Source organism: Pleurodeles waltl, chromosome 5 (assembly GCF_031143425.1).
Source record: "Pleurodeles waltl isolate 20211129_DDA chromosome 5, aPleWal1.hap1.20221129, whole genome shotgun sequence".
NCBI lineage: Eukaryota > Metazoa > Chordata > Amphibia > Caudata > Salamandridae > Pleurodeles > Pleurodeles waltl.
The window spans coordinates 1837786827-1837802242 of record NC_090444.1 but is presented as its reverse complement, the minus strand read 5'-3'; the positions used below and the strand labels follow the sequence as shown (position 1 = coordinate 1837802242).

The window sequence follows — 15416 nt, the reverse complement described above, 5'->3', positions numbered from 1 at the left end:
CTATGAAAGTTCCAATACTGGAGTAACCAGAATTCACCCCCGACAATGACAGGACATTGTACACCGAGTATGTGCCTCAGCTTGCAGCACGTTGGGCAAGAAAATGTTCCTAAAAATGGACCCATATTGGTATTACACACCAGCTTGGGTGGCCAGATGGAGGCCAGACGGAGATCCTAATTGCTGGAGACACTGTGGCTAAGTTGGTGCTTTAGTACATATTCTCTGCCACTGCCCTAAGAGACAGACGTTTTGGACAGATGTTCTATCAGACGTTGTAGGAGGCTGGACTGGCTTGTAGTGAGTACCAAGGGGTACTTGCACCTTGCACCAGGCCCAGTTATCCCTTATTAGTGTATAGGGTGTCTAGCAGCTTAGGCTGATAGATAATGGTAGCTTAGCAGAGCAGCTTAGGCTGAACTAGGAGACGTGTGAAGCTACTACAGTACCACTTAGTGTCATATGCACAATATCATAAGAAAACACAATACACAGTTATACTAAAAATAAAGGTACTTTATTTTTATGACAATATGCCAAAGTATCTTAGAGTGTACCCTCAGTGAGAGGATAGGAAATATACACAAGATATATATACACAATAGCAAAAATATGCAGTATAGTCTTAGAAAACAGTGCAAACAATGTATAGTTACAATAGGATGCAATGGGGAAACATAGGGATAGGGGCAACACAAACCATATACTTCAAAAGTGGAATGCGAACCACGAATGGACCCCAAACCTATGTGACCTTGTAGAGGGTCGCTGGGACTATTAGAAAATAGTGAGAGTTAGAAAAATAACCCTCCCCAAGACCCTGAAAAGTGAGTGCAAAGTGCACTGAAGTTCCCCTAAGGACAAAGAAGTCGTGTTAGAGGAATAATGCAGGAAAGTCACAAACCAACAATGCCACAACTGTGGATTTCCAATCTAGGGTACCTGTGGAACAAGGGGACCAAGTCCAAAAGTCACAAGCAAGTCGGAGATGGGCAGATGCCCAGGAAATGCCAGCTGCGGGTGCAAAGAAGCTTCTATTGGACAGAAGAAGCTGAGGTTTCTGCAGGAACGAAAAGGGTTAGAGACTTCCCCTTTGGTGGACGGATCCCGCTCGCCGTGGAGAGTCGTGCAGAAGTGTTTTCCTGCCGAAAGAATGCCAACAAGCCTTGCTAGCTGCAAATCATGCGGTTAACGTTTTTGGACGCTGCTTTGTCCCAGGACGGACCAGGAGGTCGCAAATTGGACCAGGAGAGAGAAGGGACGTCTAGCAAGACAAGGAGCCCTCTCAGCAGCAGGTAGCACCCGGAGAAGTGCCAGAAACAGGCACTACGAGGATGTGTGAAATGGTGCTCACCCGAAGTCACACAAAGGAGTCCCACGTCGCCGGAGACCAACTTAGAACGTCGTGCAATGCAGGTTAGAGTGCTGTGGACCCAGGCTTGGCTGTGCACAAAGGATTTCCGCCGGAAGTGCACAGGGGCCGGATTAGCTGCAAAAGTCGCGGTTCCCAACAATGCAGCCCAGTGAGGTGAGGCAAGGACTTACCTCCACCAAACTTGGACTGAAGAGTCACTGGACTGTGGGGGTCACTTGGACAGAGTTGCTGGATTCGAGGGACCTCGCTCGTCGTGCTGAGAGGAGACCCAAGGGACCGGTAATGCAGCTTTTTGGTGCCTGCGGTTGCGGGGGGAAGATTCCATCGACCCACGGGAGATTTCTTCGGAGCTTCTGGTGCAGAGAGGAGGCAGACTACCCCCACAGCATGCACAAGCAGGAAAACAGTCGAGAAGGCGGCAGGATCAGCGTTACAGAGTTGCAGTAGTCGTCTTTGCTACTATGTTGCAGGTTTGCAGGCTTCCAGCGCGGTCAGCAGTCGATTCCTTGGCAGAAGGTGAAGAGAGAGATGCAGAGGAACTCGGATGAGCTCTTGCATTCGTTATCTAAAGTTTCCCCAGAGACAGAGACCCTAAATAGCCAGAAAAGAGGGTTTGGCTACTTAGGAGAGAGGATAGGCTAGCAACACCTGAAGGAGCCTATCACAAGGAGTCTCTGACGTCACCTGGTGGCACTGGCCACTCAGAGCAGTCCAGTGTGCCAGCAGCACCTCTGTTTCCAAGATGACAGAGGTCTGGAGCACACTGGAGGAGCTCTGGACACCTCCCAGGGGAGGTGCAGGTCAGGGGAGTGGTCACTCCCCTTTCCTTTGTCCAGTTTCGCGCCAGAGCAGGGCTAAGGGGTCCCCTGAACCGGTGTAGACTGGCTTATGCAGAATTGGGCACATCTGTGCCCAAAAAAGCATTTCCAGAGGCTGGGGGAGGCTACTCCTCCCCTGCCTTCACACCATTTTCGAAAGGGAGAGGGTGTCACACCCTCTCTCAGAGGAAGTTCTTTGTTCTGCCATCCTGGGCCAGGCCTGGCTGGACCCCAGGAGGGCAGATGCCTGTCTGAGGGGTTGGCAGCAGCAGCAGCTGCAGTGAAACCCCAGGAAGGGCAGTTTGGCAGTACCAGGGTCTGTGCTACAGACCACTGGGATCATGGGATTGTGCCAACTATGCCAGGATGGCATAGAGGGGGCAATTCCATGATCATAGACATGTTACATGGCAATATTCGGAGTTACCATTGTGAAGCTACATATAGGTAGTGACCTATATGTAGTGCACGCGTGTAATGGTGTCCCCGCACTCACAAAGTTCAGGGAATTGGCTCTGAACAATGTGGGGGTACCTTGGCTAGTGCCAGGGTGCCCTCACACTAAGTAACTTTGCACCTAACCTTTACCAGGTAAAGGTTAGACATATAGGTGACTTATAAGTTACTTAAGTGCAGTGTAAAATGGCTGTGAAATAACGTGGACGTTATTTCACTCAGGCTGCAGTGGCAGGCCTGTGTAAGAATTGTCAGAGCTCCCTATGGGTGGCAAAAGAAATGCTGCAGCCCATAGGGATCTCCTGGAACCCCAATACCCTGGGTACCTCAGTACCATATACTAGGGAATTATAAGGGTGTTCCAGTAAGCCAATGTAAATTGTTAAAAATGGTCACTAGCCTGTTAGTGACAAGTTGGAAAGAAATGAGAGAGCATAACCACTGAGGTTCTGATTAGCAGAGCCTCAGTGAGACAGTTAGTCACTACACAGGTAACACATTCAGGCACACTTATGAGCACTGGGGCCCTGGGTTACCAGGGTCCCAGTGACACATACAACTAAAACAACATATATACAGTGAAAAATGGGGGTAACATGCCAGGCAAGATGGTACTTTCCTACAGACGTTGACAAAATGCATAACGCTGAATTACCTAGATTTCCCAGCTACATCCTTCTAGGCTTTCCAAATAGCTTGACCTATCAATTGAAATCTGCAAGGGGGGGGTTATCACAATAACTGTAGGCGCAGCTAAGCAGCCTCTGCTATCCCCCTAGGGTACTGATGTTAGATTGGCTTTATAAACAGTGGGAGCACCTGGGGATGTAGAAATTCATGGCAGCGGCTAACCACTCCCTACCACAGTTTGATAAAATTTGGGGTTCCTGCATGCATTTCTTATCGGGTGAGTTCCAGGAGTTAACATGCCCATCTATCTTCGCATACTGCGTCTCATACATTCAACGTCCCCCGAAGAGATTTGTCCCCCTGTCCAGATTTGCTCAGCTTGGTCTCTTTGGACAGCAGTGGGTATCTTATCATGTAACTCTTGGGACTGTTGAGCTTGTCTCTCCCCTGTTTGCTCTTTCCCTCCCTCCCCTCAACCCTTTTGACTACTGTACTCAATGATGTTATTGTTTGCGTTCCCACCAGCCAGTGTATGTAGGGGGGATTTGTTGTAACTTTCTTTGGCTAAAACCAATAAAATCTGAGTTAAACCACATAAATCTCGAATACAGCAACACAACGCACATCGGTGTGTTACCTTACTCTATGCCAGGGAAGTGTTCCATGGATTTTGACGCATTCCCAGATTTACCAGAAGTGGTAGACCTGGGAACGCACCAAAAACCTACACCTCCCCTGGTGAGGTGTAATGAGGAGAAATATCTTTATTTCTACTCGACTTTCCTTATCCTCATTCTGCAGCACACAGAAAGAGGAAAAAGCCTCAAGGGAATGTGCCCTTTCCTGCACAAAAACAAACCTGAATGCAACAGAGGAACCCTTGCACAGTAGTGCTAGTGTGACTGTGTTGACACTAGGCAGTCCATTGTGTGCCTGTGCTTGGGAAAGGACACGAATGTGCCGTATTTGGATAAATACAGAGCACTCATATCCTTTCACTGTGCTGTAGCGCATCACAGCAAAGTGACTTGCTGTGCTGTGCCTCTTGGTCATTAATATGGCCCTTGGTGTTTAACAGTAAAGTTAAAATAAAAAAGGTACAGCAGCTGCCATCAAGTAGAAAAATAAGTAGGTATTCGATGCAATCCAAATGAATGGAATTCCAAGTCAGAACTTCCCCAAGTCAGGTAGTGGATGACAAAATGATATGGAGACAACTGCAACAAACCAATATAACTGTAACTCCACGTCATACCTCAGGAGTATTCGCTGTACTGATAGACTGAGTGAACCCCAGAAGGCCCATGGGCTGCAACTAGGAGCCTACGGAAATGTAGGAGTCCTCAACCAAGCTCATAACAATGTTACATCAAGCAGCTAGGGAGCATGCAGGGGAAGTGATAAGCAACTCACATCTCCCTACTGCTGCACACGCACAACAGAATTAAGAGACAATAAACATTTGCAAAGCCAATAGGTTTTGCTTACACGAAAAGTACTGCGTTTGTCAATGTTGTTTTACTTATTGCACAGCAGCAGATATCCACCCAAGTATCCAGTGATCCTTCCACTTAGGCATCCTTTCACCCAAAATTAATGTAGGCATACTTAAATGTGTTTTGTGTGTGGCGTTGTGTTGTTAACTGCATGGCTGTGTGTTTGTTACTTGCATTTGTGTGTGTTCTTGAGTGCTGTTTAGGAACTGGAATCAAAGCATGTGTGCATTTTCTGTGCATGTATGCCTTTAGGTAAGTATGCATTTATTAATTTTTTGTGTTGCTCTGCCCGCAGACAGCTTGTATATATGGTGCTGGTTTGTGGATGGATGTCTGTAGATGTACTGCTCTGTCTGCTGAGGTGCAGGTATGTGTGTAGTTATCCTCTCTGTGTTACTTACTTCTGTACTCATACACTATAAAAAATCCAAACTGAAGGGTTTTGCCAGTGTTTGAAAGCTGTGCCAGTTGTACCGGTAGATGCGGCCTGTCGCAATGTATTATTTTCATTCCTAAAGCCAGCATTACTTACCTCCTACTTATAAAATTATTATACAAATGATCAATCAGTAGAGTAATATTATTAAAGATGTAGGGACAGATGCTGGCTGAAAGCTTGCCACTTTTCACTCTTGCAGCAAGACATTTTCACATACCTTCAGCCAACAAATCAGGCATTAATCTGGCTAACATGGTAGAAACCAAAATGCACTCAGAGAGAACCTGACACAAACTTGGTGCGTCCGCTCGTGAAGGTCTATCCAACCTTTCAAACTTGTTTGACCAAGAAAATCGGCAGAGGAGAATTATATTACTATGCAGGGTAAGATTCTCAAGCGCTTAGACAATGAAATTCCACTCCAAGGGTCAGATATACAAAGCAATTTGCATGTCACAAACAGCGAATTTTGCTGTTTGCGACGTGCAAAATGCACTTTGCAATGCACAAACCTCGTTTTGCTAATCGGTAACCTGATTACCGAATCGCAAAATGGGTTTGCGAGTTGCAATTAGGAAGGGGTACTCCCTTCCTAATTGCGAGTCGCAGTGCAATGCAGGATTGCTTTGTGACTGTGAACGCGGTCGCAAACCAATCGCAGTTTTCACCCTTTTGTAATGGGTGGTAACCCATTCGCAAAAGGGAAGGGGTCCCCGTAGGACCCTTTCCCTTTTGCGAATGGCACTGCAAACATTTTTTCAGAGCAGGCAGTGGTCTTATGGACCACTGGCTGCTCTGAAAAAATGAAACGCAAACGTTTCATTTTTCGTTTTTGTAATGCCCCTCGTTTTGCTTTAAGGAAAACGGGCTGCATTACAAAAAAAAAAAAAAAATGCTTTATTAAAAACAGTCACAGACATAGTGGTCTGCTGTCCGCAGCAGGCCACCATCCCTGTGAGGGCCCCAATTTGCAACGGAGTCGCAAATTGCAACCCACCTCATGAATATTCATGAGGTGGGCCTTTGCGACCCCCCTGCAAATCACAGATGGTGTCAGGGACACCATCCAACATTCTGAATTGCGACTCGCAAATTGTAAGTCGGTCTGACTCGCAATTTGCGGGTCGCAATTCAGAATTTTGCTACATTTGGCCCCAAGTTCTTAAAAAGAGGAGACGTCCGACGGCAGCTTGGTATACCCTTTCTTCAAAAAACTGAAACAAGTTTGTAGACAACAAGAGAGAAAATGGCGAAGCTCCCTTAATGAGGAGGATAAGCTACAAATTTGATCCTCTTTAAACAAGTACAAAAAGGAAATTAGTAAAGAAAAAACTGATTACTATGCCACTGCAATTTTAACCGCTTGCAATAACACCAAGAAGATCTTGGATACTGTGCAGGAGGTATCCAATCGGGAATGTCTGAAAAGGGACATTATTCCCTCTCAAGAACTATGTGATAGCCTGGCCTTGTTCTTTGGATAAACGATTACTAATATCCTAACCGACATTAGGGATGCTTCACAACTCAGCTGTCCTTCTTCAGTTAGGTTATGCCCAGATAATGTGAAGAGTTGGGATTCTACTCTGCACTTCCTTTGCAATATACATTAGATATTTTATAGTCATGGGAAGCAACAAGACAAACTGGATTGTTTTGAGTCCAACTCGGGGGACTGTTTTCTCTCCTCAGCTAGATCAATTTCCTCTCCGCTTGACCCTCTACTGCACAAGATCTGGAAAAGCCTGGAGGACGTCTAGTGCCATAGTCTTGGAAAAGGGCCATTGTCTCCTCTATCCTGAAGAAACCTTTCCTGGATCCACAGGCTCCCAGTAATTTCCATCCAATATCTCTGCTGCCTTTTCCCATAAAACATTTGGAACCGCACAATTTTAGCAAAAAACGATCTAACTTTCTGGAGCAACATGATCTTTTAGAACAGGAATAGGATGGCTTCAGACAGGGACATGGGACCAAGTCAGCCCTACTTCTAGCCTTGGACGAGTTACGGATGCTAGTTGATCGCGGCCAGTCTGTAATCTCGATTCTTCTTCATCTGTCTGCCGCGTTCAACAAGGTCAATCATGGCAACCTGCTAAACAGACTTGCCTCATCTGGAATTGGAGAACAGCCTTAAAATGGCAGCGTTTTTATCTATCTGAACGCAACCAAGCAGTTGCCCTTCCACCTTTTAGATCTTCCTTCTGGATGGTGGAAAATGGTGTTTCTCGAGGTTCTGCCCTTAGTCCCATCCTTTTTAATCTCTAAATGAGACCTCTTATCAGTCTTATTGAATCTCACGGTCTCAGAGTAGTTAACTCCGCAGACGATACTCAGCTGCTTTTGTCTTTGGACAGTGATCATCAGACTGAAGTGAAGATATTCCATAACTGCACTGACAGACATCACGATATGGTTGAACTCCAACTCTCAATGGAGATAGTTTCTCTCTAATTTCAATGGAGATAAGACCAAGTTATTATGTTGCTTGGCAAATAAAGTCACCATGAATCTTCCTGTACGTTTCTGGCCTCTTCCTGCAAAGGATGTACCAATTCCTTCGGACTCAGACCATAATTTTGGACTCTTCTTTCACAAGGGGACTTCTATGACAATAAACTGTCCCTTGAAGTTCATACCACAAACGTGGATGGGACTTGTTTCTTGCTCCTGCGGGGCCTGCGGCAGCTGCTCCACATGCTGTCAGCTGTTGCAAAAACTTGAATTATCCGTAGTGTGATCCTGTGCAGGCTCGACTACAGCAACTCTCTCTTGCTTACGGCGCTGAAATATTTAATAAACAGACTATAATGCTGCAGAAAAGCTGGCCCTGAATCATGCCAGAAGGTCCTCAGCCTCAGATGCCTTAAAAGAGCTTCACTGGCTAACGATTAAGCAAAGAATAGCTTTCAAATCTTTAAGTATTGTTTATAAAGCTTTACATTGACTTGGGCCAGTCCCTCTGCATAATCGTTTTTCCAGATATGTCCCAGGGAGGAATCTTCGCTTCTCATTATCTTTCCTAGCCTGCGTTCCTATTGCTAAGAAATCAAGAATGGGAGGGTGAGCCTTCTCAGTTAGAGCTGCGCAACTATGGAATCCGCTCCGTGCCCCTTGGACTAATGGAAGACTTACTGTCTTTCAGGAAAGCGTAAAGACCTGCCATTTTTCTCAGCAACCTGCTCATATACCTGGTTGGACTGTGCTACTAGTGTTCTTTGGTACCCAAGGCCCCTAGCTACATGATGCCTTTTGGGTGAAATGTGCACTCTACAAAAGTAATACTAATAATAATAATAATTACCACTTCATAATATTATCATATCTCTACAACAGCACACAGCCACAGAAACATTTAAAGGGGGCATTAAATAGAACTAACTGCGTAAAGGGTCACTATCATGAAATGTCGACAGTGTGATTAGGGCTCATTTAGTGGCTTGTAGATGAAAGTGCACACAACAAGCATTTGGTTTAGGTGAGAAGTCACTTTCAATCCATGGAAAAACACTGAATCAGTTTGCGTGACTGTGAGAAAGTAGCCTCTTTCTAGCCGTGTTACCCCCACTTTTGGCCTGTTTGTGAGTATATGTCAGGGTGCTTTCACTGTCTCACTGGGATCCTGCTAGCCAGGGCCCAGTGCTCATAGTGAAAACCCTATGTTTTCAATATGTTTGTTATGTGTCACTGGGACCCTGCTAGTCAGGACCCTAGTGCTCATAAGTTTGTGACCTATAGGTATGTGTTCCCTGTGTGATGCCTAACTGTCTCACTGAGGCTCTGCTAACCAGAACCTCAGTGGTTATGCTCTCTCTGCTTTACAAATTGTCACTAACAGGCTAGTGACCAATTTTACCAATTCACATTGGCATACTGGAACACCCTTATAATTCCCTAGTATATGGTACTGAGGTACCCAGGGTATTGGGGTTCCAGGAGATCCCTATGGGCTGCAGCATTTCTCTTGCCACCCATAGGGAGCTCTGACAATTCTTACACAGGCGTCCACGTTATTTCACAGCCATTTACCACTGCACTTAAGTAACTTATAAGTCACCTATATGTCTAACCTTCACTTGCTGAAGGTTAGGTGCAAAGTTATTAAGTGTGATGGCACCCTTGCACTAGCAAAGGTGCCCCCGCATAGTTCAGGGCCATTTCCCCAGACTTTGTGAGTGTGGGGACACCATTACACGCGTGAACTACATATAGGTCAATACCTATATGTAGCTTCACAATGGTAACTCCGAATATGGCCATGTAACATGTCTAAGATGATGGAATTGTCCCCCTATTCCAAGTCTGGTATTGGGGAGCCAATTCCATGCATCCCGGGGGCTCCACCATGTACCCTAAGTACTGCCAAACCAGCTCTCTGAGGTTTTCTCTGCAGCTACCGCTGCTGCCAACCCTCAGACAGGTTTCTGCCCCCCTGTGGCCTGGGCAGCCCAGTCCCAGGACGGCAGAACAAATGATTTCCTCTGAGAACAGGGTGTTACACCCTCTCCCTTTGGAAATAGGTGTTACAGGCTGGGGAGTGGCAGCCTTCCCCAGCCTCTGGAACTGCTTTGAAGAGCACAGATGGTGCCCTCTTTGCATAAGCCAGTCTACACCGGTTCAGGGACCCCTTGTCCCTGCTCTGGCGTGAAACTGGACAAAGGAAAAGGGGAGTGACCACTCCCATGTCCACCACAACCCCAGGGGTGGTGCCCAGAGCTCCTCCAGTGTGTCCCAGACTTCAGCCATCATGTTTTCCAAGGTGTGGGGACACTGTGGAGGACTCTGAGTGGTCAGTGCCAGCAGGTGACATCAGAGATTCGTCCTGATAGGTCCATACCTGATAAGGTAGCCAATCCCCCTCTCAGGGCTATTTAGGGTCTCTCTTGTGCGTTCTCTTCAGATTCTACTCGCAAGTTTCCAGCAGGAATTCTCTGCAACTACTACTTCATCCTCTGACCTTTGATCACCCGCAGCCTGCTCTAGGAACCGCTGTAATAGCAACAAAGTATCCAGAAAGGATACTTTTCCTCCACAACTTCAACTCCAGCCAGAAACTGCAACAGTTTCCATGGTGTGCACGTTCTGAGGACTCTCTGTCTTCACCCTGCACCAGAAGGACCGAAGAAATCTCCCGTGGGGTGACGGAGTCACTCCCCTGCTGAAGCAGGCACCTTCTAAGTCGACAACCCGTTCTCTTGGACTCCTCTACTGGCGACGAGCGTACTCCTTGGAACACAGAGGGTGGACCCCATCAACACAGACTGTCCTGTGGTCCTGCTGTCCCAATTTGGAGGAGTTAAGACCTTGCCTTCCCCGAGAACAACAGTACCCCTGTGCACACCGTCTTCTTCACCTCTTGAGGCCTCTGTGCACTATTTGCACAATTCCTTCGTGCACAGCCTGGCCCAGGTCCCCAGCACTCCATCCTGAGACACTCAACTCGCTGAGTTGTTCTCCAGTGGAGTGGAAACATCCTTTGTAGTGCGGCATCAACCGCATTTTGCACCTCCTTTCTCCCCATGTCCTGGGACTCCCGTGGGTGCTATCTGCTGCTCTGAGGGCTCTCTGAAGTGCTGAGAGCCCCCTCTTGCTCCTCACACAGAGCTGAGGCCCCCAGGTCCCTCCTGGGTCCAGATAGCGCCAACTTGATGCAACACAAGACTTTGCTGGAACCAAGGCTTGATTGAGGAATCAAGTGCCAAAACTTGCCTGCATCCAACTTCACAACGTAGAACATCCAGTGCATCACGCAGGAACCCGCTGACATCTTCCTAGAGTGCATTTCTGCAGTTTTCGTCCAACCAGGGACTCTTCTTTTGCACCCTCTTCTAGGTTGGCAGGGGCTCCTGTCCTTCCTGGAACTTTCAACTTCTGGACTTGGTCTCCTTCCTTTGCAGGTCTAGGAATCCACCAGTTGTTGTTTGCAGACTTGGTTGGTTCTTGCAATAACTCTAATCACGACTTGTAGTGTGTCCTAAGGAAACTTACAGTACTTTACTGCTGCTTTTCTGGGCTCTGGGGTGGGGTAATTAATTACCTTTACTCTATTCTTACTCTCCCAGCGATTCTGCACACACTACACTTGTCTAGGGGGAATTCATGATTCGCAGTCCACTTTCTTAGTATATGGTTTGTGTTGCCCCTAGACCTATTTTCTCCCATTGCATTCTATAGCATTTCCTATTGTCTGCACTATCCTATGTCTAATTACTTAGCTTACTTTGGTGTCTAGTGTATTTATTGTATATAATACTTACCTCCAGAAGGAGTATTGCCTCTAAGATATTTTTGGCCTTGTGTCACCCAAATAAACTACTATATTTTTGGTAACACTGAGTATTGTCTTTACTTGTGTTTAAGTACTGTGTAACTATAAGTAGTATTGCAGGAGCTTTGCATGTCTCCTAGTTCAGCCTAAGCTGCTCTGCTATATCTACCTCTATCAGCCTAAGCTGCTAGAACACTACTACATTTCACTAATAAGGGATAACTGGACCTGGTGTAAGGTGTAAGTACTTAAGGTACCCACTACAAACCAGGCCAGCCTTCTACAATGGGCAGGAGCTTCTCCCCACCAGCAGCAGCACCACCACCAGTGGGCAGCCGTCCGAGGCTGCATGGGATAGGCAGGAGCTTCCCCCCACCAGCAGCAGCACCACCACCACGACTGAGCAGCAGTGGGGAAGACATGCAGCTCGGGCTCCATGGCGGCATGGTTGTTCCTTGTGTCTCCAATGGTGAGTCCTTTCCCTTCTGAGGTCTGTTTCTGCCAGGCTTTTGATGTCGTTGGCACCGCCCCGGAAAAGGTGACGGATTGCAGGGTCTTAATACGGTGGGCGGGACATTGTCTCCCGCCTGGCTGTAGGCGGCTACTGCTGTGGTGGCTGTTGTTTCCACCCTGGCAGCTGGTGTGGTAAAGTAGCTGTCTATCTGAGTTTTCACCCCCATGGTCATAATTTGGCAGTAATTACCACCAGCCTGTTGGTGGTATTACCACCACTTTATCACCAACCACCAGGGTTGTGATGAGGGCCATAGCTTATTATCGTTTTCATTGAACATTGAAAGGTTTTGCAGCTGCTGCTGCTGGCTGGAGAGCAACGCTCCTCCGCCCTTATGGAGGAGCCGCCCCTGGTCGGGTCATACCTATCTTTGGCCTTTAAATAACACCTACTAAACACAGCTTAGGGAAGGCCTCCAGTCGGATTCCTAACAGCAAAACAACCAGCCCAATTAATATTATGTAGGAAGGTCGCAATTTTCAAACCCCGCCATTGGCTACAATCACAGGGATAGTGGCCTGCAAGGGACTGTTGACCACCACCATCCTTTTGATAGCGTTCCAAAAACTGAAAGATTTTTTAAAGCCTGCTTAAAAAGAAAAACAAGTTTCTGGTTTGAAATCTTGAAGAGAGTAGGCATTGGTTCTCTGCACCACTGCACTCCCTCTGAGGCTGCCACACAGGTTCCCAAGAGGGAGGGGTCCATACGGGACTCCTTCCTGTTTGCAAAGAAATTACTACCCCAAATTGGGAGATGGTAACATCTAACCATTAACACATAACTCACCTCACGGTTTGCACAGAATGACCTTAACACGTCCCTTCCAAATTGCAATTCGGCATGGGTTTCTAATATTTCCACACTGCAAAATGGGGTTAGTACATCAGAATAAGTAATTTAGCAGTGGCAAACCGTTTAGTGTTTGCGATCACTGAATTGTTTCACTTTGCCGGCGGTCCCGTGACTAATTTGCATCCAGTTCTTGAATTCTCTTCCCATATTTGGCACAAATGTGTGATTTGGGATGCATAAATTCATATCTCGTACCTAAAATTTCAAGTATGTGTAATAAAAGTAATTTGTATATGTAAAAATCAAACCTTGTGGCAGATTATATATATTTACTTGTTTATACCACTTATCCTGATTACGTCCTGGTTTCTGTAATATAGTTTTAATTAGAATCAAAATTAAACTGCTCTATGAATGGTACCTCATTTTCAAGATTTTCTCGCCACAATAAAACGTCTTTGTAAAGCGCTCAGTTAAGGCTCCTTTAAACTGTATTTGGATAAGGCTCCTTTAAACCGTATTTGGAACTTTTAGTTGAGCATAGATAAAAATGTAATTGTGCATCATATAATGTACTCACTGTAGGAAAGTACCATCTTGCCTGGCATGTTATCCCCATTTTTACATGTATGTCAGTTTGTTTTTGCCTGTCTCACTGGGATCCTGCTAGCCACGACCCCAGTGCTCATAGTTTGTGGCCTGAATGTCTATACCTGTGTAGTGACTGTGTCACTGAGGCTCTGTTAACCAGAACCTCAGTGCTTATGCTCTCTTGGCCTTTAAATTTGTCACTATAGGCTAGTGACCACTTTTTCCAATTTCAATTGGCATGCTGGAACACCCTTCTAATTCCCTAGTATATGGTACCTAGGTACAAAGGGTATTGGGATGCCAGGAGATCCCTATGGGCTGCAGCATTTCTTTTGCCACCCATAGGGAGATCAGACAAACCTTTACACAGGACTGCCATTGCAGCCTGAGTGAAATAACGCACACATTATTTCACAGCCATTTTCACTGCACTTAAGTAACTTATAAGTCACCTATATGTCTAACCTTCACTTGCTGAAGGTTAGGTGCAAAGTTACTAAGTGTGATGGCACCCTTGCACTAGCAAAAGTGCCCCCATAGTTCAGGGCCATTTCCCCAGACTTTGTGAGTGTGGGGACACCATTACACGCGTGCACTACATATAGGTTAATACCTATATGTAGCTTCACAATGGTAACTCCGAATATGGCCATGTAAAATATCTAAGATCATGGAATTGTCCCCCCAATTCAAATCTAGTATTGGGGAGCCAATTCCATGCATCCCCGGGGCTCCACTATGGACCCCAGGTATTGCCAAACCAGCTCTCTGGGGTTTTCTCTGCAACTACTTCTGCTGCCACCCCACAGACAGGGTTCTGCACCCCTGGGGTCTGGGCAGCCGAGTCACAGGAAGGCAGACCAAAGAATTTCCTATGAGAGAGGGTGTTACACCCTCACCCTTTCAAAATAAGTGTTAAAGGCTGGGGAGAGGAAGCCTCTCCCAGCCTCTCGAAATGCTTTGAAGGGCACAGATGGTGCCCTCCTTGCATAAGCCAGTCTACACCGGTTTAGGGAACCCCCAGTCCCTGCTCTGGCGTAAAACTGGACAAAGGAAAGGGGAGGTGACCACTCCCCTGTCCATCACCACCCCAGAGGTGGTGCCCAGAGCTCCTCCAGTGTGTCTCAGACCTCTGCCATCTTGGAAACAGAGGTGTGAGGGCAGTCTGGGGACCTCTGAGTGGCCAGTGCCAGCAGGTGATGTCACAGATCCCTCCTGATAGGTGCTTACCTGACTAGCGGCCAATCCTACTCTGAGGGCTATTTAGGGTCTCTCCATGGGCTTTTCCTCAGATAACGACTTGCAAGAATTCACCAGATTTTCTCTGCACCTCTCTCTTTGACTTCTGCCAAGGATCGACTGCTGACTGCTCCAGGACACCTGCAAAACTGCAACAAAGAAGCAAGAAGACTACTAGCGACACTGAAGTGCCTGATTCTGCTGGCTTTCTCAACTGTTTCCTGGTGGACTGCCTGCCTTCACCCTGCACTGGAAGCCACGAAGAAATCTCCCGTGGGTTGACAGAATCTTCCCCCTGCTCCAGCAGGCACCAAACTTCAGCATCGCCGGTACTCTGAGACCCCTCTCATCCTGACGAGCGTGGCCCCTGGAGCACATATGGTGGACCCAGGTGACCCTGACTGTCCAGTGGTCCAACTGTCCAAATTTGGAGGAGGTAAGTCCTCTCCAGACAGTAATCCTCTGCACTGTGTGAACTGCAGCAACAAGGACTTCTGTGCACATTTCCAAGAAATCCTGCATGCACAGCTGAGCCTAGGTCCCCAGCACTCTGTCCTGCGATGCTCAGCTCCCTGGGTTGATCTCCGGTGTTGTGGGACCTCCTTTTGCAGTGTTGAGACGACTGCCATGTTCAGACTTCTTGAACCCGTGTTCAAGGACTTCTGCGGGTGCCTCCTTCTTGTGCATGGGCTCTCTACATTGCTGAGGGCCCCCTCTGTCTCCTTTCCCAAGTGGCGACATCCTGGTCCTTCCTGGGACCGGGCAGCACCCTTTTTCTTCAATCGTGACTTTTTCAG

The 15416-nt window shown here is 47.0% G+C and overlaps 1 protein-coding gene across 1 annotated transcript in view; it reads right to left on the bottom strand.

Annotated features, from left to right (window-relative positions):
- Positions 1 to 15416, bottom strand: part of DNAH8 (dynein axonemal heavy chain 8) — a 9979189-nt gene that overhangs the window by 4068296 nt on the left and 5895477 nt on the right. The gene's annotated exons all lie outside the window — the stretch shown is intronic.